Source organism: Rhipicephalus sanguineus, chromosome 8 (genome assembly GCF_013339695.2).
Source record: "Rhipicephalus sanguineus isolate Rsan-2018 chromosome 8, BIME_Rsan_1.4, whole genome shotgun sequence".
NCBI lineage: Eukaryota > Metazoa > Arthropoda > Arachnida > Ixodida > Ixodidae > Rhipicephalus > Rhipicephalus sanguineus.
In genome coordinates, this window is record NC_051183.1 from 99,039,802 (window position 1) to 99,051,519 (window position 11,718).

General features: G+C 47.4%; 1 pseudogene; it reads left to right on the forward strand.

The window, feature by feature from the left end:
- The window catches only part of LOC119402244 (uncharacterized), a 70,388-nt pseudogene extending 60,073 nt beyond the window's left edge, over positions 1-10,315 (forward strand).
- Positions 10,316-11,718: the final 1,403 nt, after the last annotated feature.

Consider the following 11,718-nt stretch of genomic DNA (forward strand, 5'->3'; position numbering starts at 1 on the left):
GCAACGCCTTAATCGTCACTTGCCTTCGGTCGGTGGTCTGAGTATATACCTCAAACGCTTGTGCTGACACTCGGACCTGCTCACGGTGGAGTCGAACATCCAAGGGAAGGATATTTTCTTCAATGCTTATTAAGCATTTGCAAACTATACTGCATAGGCCACTCATAACGTGCGTTCAACGAAAAAAAAAAAAAAGATAAAAACCATGCGTATAGGTGCACACACTCTCTGTACCACACCTCGCGAAAAACCGTCGTGCCGCCATTTTGAAGAAGTGTCTCCGAGCTCGTGCGCGCCGTTGTGTTCACGTCTGTGTGTTTCATTAATTTGTTATTGCAGTGCTCATTTTAGTTCAAGGTTACCAAAACTCAAAGCAGTGAGTGACGGGGATTCCGCGTTCCCCAGGGGCGTAGCCAAGGGGGGGGGGGTTGGGGGGGGGTCAAACCCCCCCCCCGAAATTTTTCAGTTTTGCTTGCGTATATAGGCACGCACACATACAAACGCACGCACGAACATACATAAAGTATGGTTGAACCCCCCCCCCCGAAAAAAATTTCTGGCTACGCCCCTGGCGTTCCCGGTTGTCGCGCCAGCAGCACATGCGAACTACTGTGGGGACCCATTTGCAGCAAGGGCTTCATGGACGGAACATGAGACCTGTGTTCGTGCGATGTGGGAAAGGACAACGTGATATTATATAGGTGGTAGCGCATCTTCAAAGAAATTGTTTACAACTTGCAGTGTGTTCGACAAACAGCGTACGCATACAGTAAACGCGTATCGAAATAAACGGGCAGTGTTGCCAACATCCCTGTCAGCAATGCTGCCAACATGCTTGCAGGTACGCGTTTCTGTGATAAAAGAGAGAACAATTTTTTTTTGTTTCGATTTGAATGAATTATAGTGTTTTTTATAATCATACATACTACGCAGAATGCTTTCAACGTGATCACACGCGAAATCTTACAGGCAGGCGCATGCAGCGCCTAATGGGCCCCTTGCGGCTTCTATCCAAAGCTCGTAGTAGTTCCGTGTGACAGGCGTATTAGCGTGCTCGGTATATTCCGCTATACGCAAAGGCGTTTGCGAAATACTGCGTTACCGGGCGATGGTATTGGCATCTTGTGACGCTTCTTACAACCACAGTTATAAACGCGTTTGTTTGTCTAGCAGAATATTGATGAAGTTGATGCAGCGGTTCTTTTCTTGCCCCCCCCCCCCCCCCCCCTCCGTAATAGATGTCTGCTGTTCTTGAAAGATGCCTGGTTTGAAGGCTGCGCTTGCGTCGTCTTTGACGCCGCAAATGACGGGCATATTCGAATGTGTCGCGCGCGAACCGCGTGCACAATTGCGGAGAGAAGCCGAATTGAAAATGTCACGGTGCCTTATGCATTTCCCTAAGACTACACGAAGACGACAGCCATCTTCTTTCTCCTCAGTCGATCAGAGTGAACCAGAACACAAAGGGGTGGCCGATATCCTTGTAGATAGGAAGAGGAAAAAATTGACCTGGCCAGGTAACGTCATGATAAGAACAGATAACAGAGAGTCAGAACGTCGCAATGGGTGCTAAGTGATTGGAAGCACGGCCGAGTACGGGCCGTGCTTTATTTTATTATTTTTTCTATTATTTTTTTTTCTATTATTTATTTTTTTCTATTTGCTTGTGAGGGCTGTCCTGCTTGTGAACGAGCGGCTTCCCAAAGGGATGGGGAGGGATTGGGTATTCTACGTATAGGCCGGGCGGTTCGGGGCATTCCCACGTGGAATGGTACAAGTTTGTGTATTCTGCACAGTAAGGATATCGGTCAGGGTATACTGTGTCGGGTAAAAACTGTTAGATGGAGCGACGAAATCTAAACAGAAAAAAAAATTGGAGGTGTGAAATGGAACCGGCTCACTCAGGACGGGGTGGGTTGCATGTCATTGGGAGAGGCCTCGATCCAGCAGTGGACACATAGGCGTGCGCAGGTTCCCCATCAGGGGGGGGGGGGGCGAAGGTTCATCGCAGCACCCCCCCCCCACCCTACTATGTCAATGTGTGGGGCAGATTTGGCGCCCCCCCCCCTCGTAGGTGACTAGAACGGTCAATGTACGGGGCAGATTTTGCGCCCCCTCTTAGGTGATTAGGGGGGGCGGCCGCCCCTCCCCTGCCCCCCCTGTGCGCACGCCTATGAGTGGACATGAAATAAGCTTGCGATGACGATGTACCCTACAATGGCAGAATGTTGAGCTACTGGTAGGGGTTCGTCACAAAGGAAGGTGAGGCCTACAAACACTTTTATGATAACAATAATATTTGGGGTTTAACGTCCCAAAACCGCCATATGATTATGAGGGACGCCGTAGTGGAGCGCTCCAAGTACACGGGCCTCGAACATTTTCGCCTCCATCGAAAATGCAGCCGCCGCGGCCGTGATTCGCGCTGTTATGATGAATCTCTACCAACTTGCTCAACTTTCTGTCGTTCTAGAGTGCATTGCACTCTTAATCGTTTTCTTATTTTATCCTAGACACACATTACACCGTGAATGGGGCGGCAGCCGTGAACCAAATCGGCGTGGCTTGCACTCCCGTCCGTGGTCGAACCGCCGCGCTTGACCGGCGCTGCACCGCCTGCGCTCTCCATGGATGTATCCGCACACACGTAGCATATATATATATATATATATATATATATATATATATATATATATATATATATATATATATATGCGTAGAGCCAGGAGCACTGACGCCAGCGGCGGCGCGCATTTAAGTGCGAATAAGTGTCGGGTCGTGCGGAACAGGGAAAACAAACTGAGCGAGGGGGCGGCGGCATCCTGGATTCCGGGGACCGACCGGAAAGGAGCAGTGCTACACGGCCATAGGCGTGTACGTGCACTGAACGTCTGTGTCTGTCCAATGTACCGTGTTTCTTAGTACGTAGCCTATTGCCCGCCGTGTTGGCTGAGTGGCTGTGGCTTTGCGTTGCGTTGCTAGAGCGCGAGGACGAGGGTTAGATTGCCTGCTGCGCGCATTTCGAAGGGGGCGATCAACTGCAAGAACGCTTTGTTCGCTTTGATTGAGGTTTAAGGAAGCCTAGGGGGCAGGAAGGAAGTCGTACGGTCCCTTCTGCTTTCGCCTAAGACGACTCGAAGGCGAACGCCATCTGCTTCTTTTCATTCGGCTGCACTGATCCAACCCCCATTACCCCCTTCGAAAGCCTTTTATGTTGTTGTTGTTGATGTTGTTGTTGTTAACCTGATGTAAGGAGATGTTGGAGCACAAATATGGCGCCGGCTACTACTAAGTTCTTAGAATTTTCGAGCATGGAACCTACAGGGTCCAGAATTTCCGAACATAACAAATCCGCAGCACGTACAACATACGAATTCGTCGAAAGCCTTAAGCACCTCTGAATACTTGCCAACTAGCTCAGCTGTCTGTTATTCTAAGCTTCGTGCATCTCAAATGGTTTTGCACTGCCTTCGGGATCGGCGCAGCTTTAACCAAGGAACGATGTCACGTGTTGGCGTCATCATGTGACGTCACAAAACTTGACGATCGGTGACGTCATCACACTATGACGATTTCTCGCATTGTTCGCGTTGACGCCGACGGTCTCTTTTCGCATTTGATGTTTCGCCTTAATAAGGAGTCCCCATATATTGCGGCATCGGGGTTTCGACACGTAAAAGCCGCAGAATCTTTTTAATAGCCCCAGTTCTTCCGTACCAATGTAATTTTTTTAATGAACTAGCTATAACGGGCCAGTTGCATAACAGTGGCATACGTTGTCTTTTACATCTGAGGACTATACAGTGTGTGGTTGTGGGAGTTCAACTTGTTAAAAAAATTAAGGTATGCAGTGTAATGCACTGGTGTGTGTGTGTGTGTGTGTGTGTGTGTGTGTGTGTGTGTGTGTGTGTGTGTGTGTGTGTGTGTGTGTGTGTGTGTGTGTAGTGTAGTGTAGTGCGTAGTGTAGTGTAGTGTATATGCTTTCGATGGAAAGCGACGTCATCGCTTTCCATCCTATTTGCTCACGTCACCACTATCCAGCGAGCGCGCAGTGATGAGTCAGCAAAATGTGTTGATCCCCAAGTTTTCGTAACTACCATTCATCGATGATGTAGTTAGTGCGTACAGCCTTGTGGAAGTTGCCATGCATGGTGTACGCATACCATGTGTACAGCATCCAGTCGTTGCGCACATTATCACGAAGCATTCTTTTTTTTTAATAGTGAGCACTTCGTGCCTCCTGATTTCGTAATTCCAAAGCCGCATAGAATCATACGGAGAAGTATGGGCTTATAGATCTTGCCAAACCAAGCGCTTGTTTTATATATTACGGTTGCGAAGTCGTGTTTCAAGAAGTGCTTCGTGCAGCTCTGCTAAGGAAGAGAGAGATAGGGGAAGGGGGGGGGGGGTAGCAGAATGTTATTGGCAATGCGAATCATGAATCGCCTCAAGAGTCCAGGGTCATAAGGCCGAAACCATCAATTTTTTCTCGACTAGAAACTCTCAGCGTGTGGTCGTTGGAGGAAAAAACGAACTGTTTTTTAGGAAGCAGGAACTTGCAAGAAAGAAAGGAATCTGCTTAAAAAAAAGAAATCCAAGGAACAAGGTTGGGAGCAGACAAAAATAGTGCCGTCTTACAACGAAAGACTAGCATTTTTGTGTATCACATCTTTTTCGATGGAATATATGAAAAAATGTCCTCGTGTTTCATAGCGAAAGTTCTGAACCAATATTTTGTTTGAAAGGAATACAGTGAAACATTGAGGTCACGGGTGCGATTCCCCTATTCTGGTGTGGCGCTGCAAGCCAAAATGCTCGTGCCCCATGCCTCGGTTGCTTGCTCAATTCCCAGGTGTGCTTTTATATATATATATATATATATATATGTGAAACTCGATAACGAAATGAATGTGCGCGGCAATATATATATATATATATATATATATATATATATATATATATATATATATATATATATATATATTGCCGCGCACATTCATTTCGTTATCGAGTTTCACCCACAAGAACTGTAACCACCGCTCGGCACAGGCCGCACCATAATGTTCGCGAAACTTCTCGATTGTTTTACACCATTCTGATAAGATTACGCGCACGACACGCGCACGTGCACGACACGTTAGTTTATTCTGGAGATAACGCGAGCACCGGTGACAGCGCTGCGATTTTAAACAATTCATGTATAAAATACGACGCGTTCCGCCGACTGTCGACGACTGTGATGACAGCTGTCAATGTACAGTGCGCATTGCTTGTACTTTGAGTTACTTAGTTTTCTGGGCACAAGTTGGCCCAAGAAAGGGTTTCGTCTCCACCAGTGTGACTGCCGCATTCTTCACTGTCGCTACCACGTGAAACTTTATACTTACACGAGGTGGCACTCGCAACTCACTTTGGAGTTTTGGGATAGTGAACCCGACAATCCAACTTTTCTCGAGTTACCGCTTTCGTTGCATAGGGATATCTCAGTTCATGGTACCGGCATTTCGTGTAATATGTGTAAGGAGGATAAGGTGACCCGATAACCTTTTTTTTTTTATTCTATTCATATGCAGCATAAGAAGCAACACGTAGCTTTCACGAATAAACTTTGGACAATGCCATCTTTTCTCTGCAAGTGGGCCAACGTACAAGAGGAGAAGCTCAGCCTGCGGACCACTCGCTTCAGACTTCACTTCATGAAAATATACCTAGAAATTGGGTGGAGGAGATTGCTCCGCATTCCGACGCTTAGATCCCTGGGACGCCGCTCGCTCTGTTTTATCTTATTACAACAACGCGCCAGTTTCGTTTCTTCTTTTGTTGCGTTTCGTACACACTACACTCGACCCCACCGCCGTTCCAAGAGTCACGCCCCAGGCGTGCTAGCGCGTAAGTTATTTCCACGAGACAAACCGCCGCCCCGGATTTTTCCTGGGAAGAGCGCCCCCCCCCCCCTTCGTTGCCTCGGTGAACTGTGACCCTTGCACCTCCCCTTTCCTGTCCTGTCTGGGCAGACTACGCCTTGGGAGGGCCTCCCATTCTATGTGTTAACCGGGCCGTCGCCGCGTCTTTTTTTGTCTAACGATACTAAGCGTGTTTTACGTATCATCCTACGATGTAGCAGATAAGATTCGCTCCGTTCAACACAATGTAGAGGGGCATGCAGTACAAACTATTTACGCAAAAACCGTATGTAACACGAAGTCCGTGCGTTCCAGTAGCGCAGCCAGAAATCCTTTTTCGAAACATTGTCATGTTTCCACTTGTTTGATCCATGTAATACATTAAGGCATGAAAAAAAAAAAAACAGAGCGTATGTGACACGTGAATGTCCAGGCGGTGCAAAGATGCGAAGACAAACAGGTCTCACTGAATTCGGGAGACAGTTATGCGAATGACTACAGACATAGGTCTTTGTTCTTGCTGAATGTTACTTTTATAAGCCTTCGTCTAGTACATAAATGATTGCCTGCGAGTTCCTGACCAAGCCCTGTTTTTCTGTTCCTGACGCAGGTTTCGATGCTGCCATTACAGTCCGTACACTGAGGCGTACAACATTCCTGGACCGTAGTGCTGCCTCGGCGGGCGACGGTGCTTCGGCTGTTCGAGGGTGAGAGAGGCGAGGATGGCCGGCAGCGAGGCGGTCATCTACTGCTCTTCGGACATCGTCAAGAACTCTCTCAAGATGGGCATCGAAAAGATCACCACCAAGTACGACACCGTGGGCGCGCTCAACAAGGACCCTGAGGAGTCCGGCAGGCTCACCGAAATCGAGGTCGATCAGGTACGCCGCACTCCTGTTCGGGTCGTCCTCAGTGACACGTATATGATACATCTTCATTATGAAATAACACGCGAAAAAATTAAAACGGGTAGGAACGAATAAGACGGCTAGACGGGGCTCTGGCAGTGTCCTGGCAGACAAAAGAGGTAGGCGTGCACACATATGGTCACAATAGAGAGATGTGAGGACAACGCAAACGCGTTTGTGTTGTACTGACTTCTCGCTTGTGTCCTTTTGTGCACGCCTACCGCCTTTTATTATGAATCCCTACCAACTAGCTCGGCTTTCTGTCATTCTAATATTTGGCTGAGCTGGCATCTGGCATGATCTGTTGGAGCACCCTTGACTCGGTGACCGCGTGATCAGGTGTGTGTGTGTGTGTGTGTGTGCACATCTTGTATGTGTATGAATATGCACACACATACAAAGACACGCAAGAAAATACATAAAAGGAGGTCGGACCACCTCCTTGCCCCCCCCCCCTCCTGTGGCAAAGACTTTGTAGGGCTTATAAATGGCTCGGAGGTATGGTTGTATAGTCACGGCACCATAAATAAAATCCAACTTGCAAAGGCAAACATATACCATGAATATAGAAAAACAAAAACGCCACATAAAAAACAAAGTGATGAGTCTTCAACTGCCCCTTCCCCCAAGACCTGTTTGGATACAATTGTAGAGTGAAGTGAAGGTCGCCACCATTTTCTTTTGCGAAAGATGGCGGCTAAATCAGATGATTGGCCACTCTAGGAAAGTGTTATTCAAAGTGTGCGTGTATGCATCCCTGTATGACGCAGGTCGAGTGCTGCTTCAAGAGCCACAAGACGTACGTGTACGGCTGCCACTGCCTGGCCAACCTGTACTTCACGGACGTGTCCCAGGAGGGCAAGCCCGGCCGCTGGGAGCTGGCGCGCACCGGGGTGCCTGTGCTCATCCTGGACAAGGGTGAGACTCGTGCCAGGACGCGGCGCATGGTGCACGTTGTGCTGGCCGAGCGGGGCACTGGGTTCGCCCTCTGGAAGGACGTCATCGACAACCTCAGCAGCTACCAGAAGTCGGCCGTCACCTTCCACACAATGCACCTTTCCTCGGACCACCGCCGCATGGCAGGACTCAGCTTCGACGTGCCAGACGCTGCGCAGGTATGCTTTGTCTTCTAAACAGTTCAGTTAGTCTGTGCTCATCTTCTAGTTTATACACTTGTGTCAATGTCTAGGCATTATAGAAGTGTCATTGTGCAAAAACGGGGAAAGGATGTCTGTCCGACCGTCGTAGTCATAGGAGTGCGCAGGGTTGCCCATAAGGGGGGCAAAGGTTCACCACAGCGCCCCCGCCCCACTAAGTCAATGTATGGGGCAGATTTTGCGCCCCCCCCCTCTTAGTCGACTAGATGGGTCAATGTACGGGGCAGATTTTGCGCCCCCCCCCCTCTTAGGTGATTGGGGGGGGGCGGCCGCCCCCCTTGCCCCCCCCCTGTGCGCACGCCTATGGTCGTAGTGGAGACGTCATCCTGAACAGAGCAGGGAGAGTGCAGACGGTACTACGTCGGCCCAACGCAAAATAATTCGTGAAACTATTCAACACGTTATAATAGAATGTCAGGATGTTCACACAGAAAAACCCATAGCTGTCCAACTCTCAGAGGCTCTGGAATTCGACACACATGCTAACTGGTCAGTGGTCGAGATAAGCAATAGATGCTTATATTAATGGGATAGCAATTATATAGACACTGGAGACGCATATTTTGCCGTCGCCGTCATGTTCCGTATAAAGTCCAAATCTATAACTTCACCCAGTGCGTTGTATATCTTCTATATGCGAGTGGAAACTTGGAAGGCTGCCGACGGGCGTCGCTCGGTGAGATATAACGCGCCGACCGGCTCCATCGGGCGAATGAGCATGCAGGGGTGCCAGTTCCTGAGGAGGGGGGCGGCAGCGTCGCCCGAGCTGCAATTGTTAACTTTGATCAAATGAGCGCACTATCTCGACATTAATAGCTCTTGCCTTTGTACATGTGATGCTCTCATCTCTTACTTCGCGGTGAGGCGACGGACACCATAAAAACCGCTTCGCTCCCTGGAGCAGCCATATTACCTTACACCAGCATCTTGTACAGTTACGTGAGATCAGATCCTAAAGGATATAGCTGCTAGGCGTACTTTGTATACCATTCCAATTTGTGGTTATCGCATTCATTTTTTTGCCATTGCATTGAAACTGTGAATTTTTATTGGTGATAAACATGCAGGGAGGAGATAGAACCGCAGTTGTTACAGGCTCAGGTAACAGCACATTTTAAAGACATGAGCTTTTATCAAGGAAGAAAAAGATTCGGAAGGATGGCCAGGATGCTAGACTGCTTTAGATAAAATAACACTAATACTCGTTTCATGCCCGTGACCTCAATTATTTTCCTACATTCCTGCCCTTGAATTATTGGATATAACATACGCATACTCCTTTAGTATCTGTGGCTTCGTAAACATTATGACTATCGTTCGGTGTTCAACGCTTCATGAAATGTATGTGCTTGGCTATCTTAGAAAAGCTGTCTTAAAAACTGGCTTTTTTTTTTTTCATTCTGTTGCCGCACAGGAATTCTGGGAAAAGGTCGAGGAACTGATCTCAGATCCCCTGAACATCAGCTTGTCTGTGCCCTAAGAGCAGCAAGAGTCTCAAGAAGAAGAACAGGCCGTCCAAGCCCAAGCCTCTTCCTGGCAAGAGCGAAATCTCTCTGCCCTGCTGCTTCCAGCATGTCACCAGCGTCGGAAGTGGTGACAAGGAGAGATTCTACTCCCTGGCTACCTTGGGACCCGACTGCGACATCGACTAAGCTCGATGGAGGACCACCAGTCGTGAATCCAGCGGAGCGCGCACCGTACTGGCTTCTAAACTGTGCCCGTCACATTGCCATTTGCTCCACCGTTGATCTTTATAGCCATGGGGCCAAGGCACATGGCTGTAGAAGTCGTCTTGCGGGATTGACATGTAGACTGTTCATTACAGCTGTGTACATGACGCTTGAATCTGTCTACTTTGGAGTCTAGTTACCTTGGGACCAAGACGGACTGAAGTTTTGACCAGAGTTTTGTGGACCATGGACATATTTGAATTCCTTTACTGAAACTTCCTTCAAACCTTCTTTTCAGCTTAGCTTTTCTCTTTCGAATTTTTAACGACCTTTTGTCAATGTTCTTGCATATATGTCTCTGGACGGCGCCTCTATGACTTCTCATGAGAGTCACTGAAATGACAAGAGTTTGATCAAGCAGTCGTCTGAGCGCATGGACCACTGTGCAGACTTCACGAATATTGATGCCTGTTTGCCGACATGGGCGACGTGTATGAAGTATGCAACAGACACTGCGTTTCTCTCTCGCAACTTCCCAAGGACATTTTTTGATGTCTTCCACAGGGTTTGTCCAAACATGAACACTGTGCTTTTGTGCATGTACAAAGCTCAGCAGTGCTTCCACAGTTTAGCTTATTACGTGACAAACTAGCATCTTGTGTGCATCGAGCGTAGCTCGATGCACACAAGATGCTACACTTGCACACAAGATGCTACACTTGACTTTTTACCTGACATGCAGTAAATGCAAAAAAAGAAGAATGTTTTTCTTACTGTTCACAAAAATTGTCAAGTTATGCAGTGTCATCGCATGGTGGATACTTATGTTTTCGTGATTCTGTCTTGAAAACATTTGTATGATGAAACTATATAACCGTGAGTGACACCTTAGTGCACCAGTAATTTAGCCTGTCATAGCAGCAGGTGCTACGACCCTCCACAAAAGTGTCTCCCACTTTATATCCGGAATCTCCACAGATGTTCCACACAAGCAAAACAAGTTCTACAACACTTTGCAAAATTGCCTGCAACCTTATATATGCAGCCCCCATATATTTTGTGCCCTTAGTGACAGTGTGAATCTGGTTTCCCAGTAATATTACTTGTTCAGGAGTGGTCAAGTTAGGAAAATGTTCAATGCTTGCTGGCGAGTTGCCACTGCTGCCTGAAAGTTGTCCTACAAGCATTCACGACTGAATAGGATACAAGATGTACTGTTTTGAAATTACAATTCGATTCCACACAGTTCCAAAGTCAGCCTAGTGATACCATTCTTGTTTCCTGGTCTTGTTTTGCCTGGAAATGAACAAAATCTCTAACCTCGTTTGACGTCATGACTTGCACCACACCGTGCCCTTTTTAATGTCACTGATATTGCCACATATGTTGAACACAATCCTGCGGCCCTTTTTGCTGTTTTTATGACTCAGTATTAACGTCTTAGTTCTGCAAGAGCTTTAGGTACATGTCACATCTTGAGTGCTTCCATTGTTCACAGGGACGCTGAGACATTGTCAGCTCAACATGGCTTTGGTGTGCATTCAAACAGCTGAAGCCTGTCCATTCAAAAGCTCTCGTATTTAGTGTGGTCATGTTTGTTCCTGTATATACCGCATTGCTGGGAATGTACGGAAGTGTTTTGTTAGTGAGTGCCACCTCTATGCCTGTGAGATGTGTATGTGTGTGTTTGTGTGACTCAAGGTAATGCAATGTGTGCTGTACTGACACATCAGTCATGTTGATAGTAGTGATTAATATCTTGTGTGTGTACCATAAGCCTGGGGCCAAGCGCATGCAAGCTTTTATCCTTGGGCTTCACTTTTTAGTTTGCTGACAACTGTGAAGGATATTTCTCTGTGCGTATTTTACTGCTTTCTTCATTGCACTATAGTGTCATAATATCATAGAACTAATCATTGTGCAGATAAGTTCATTGTACCTGTATACGTGCACACGCCAGCAGTTCTTCTTGCTCCAACAGTACGTTTGTATTTTCACTATTGTTGACGAATGCTACGATATTTTGATACCGCGTACTTTCCGTGATTCTTGAATGTCGGCGCCGTGCAATACGAACAAC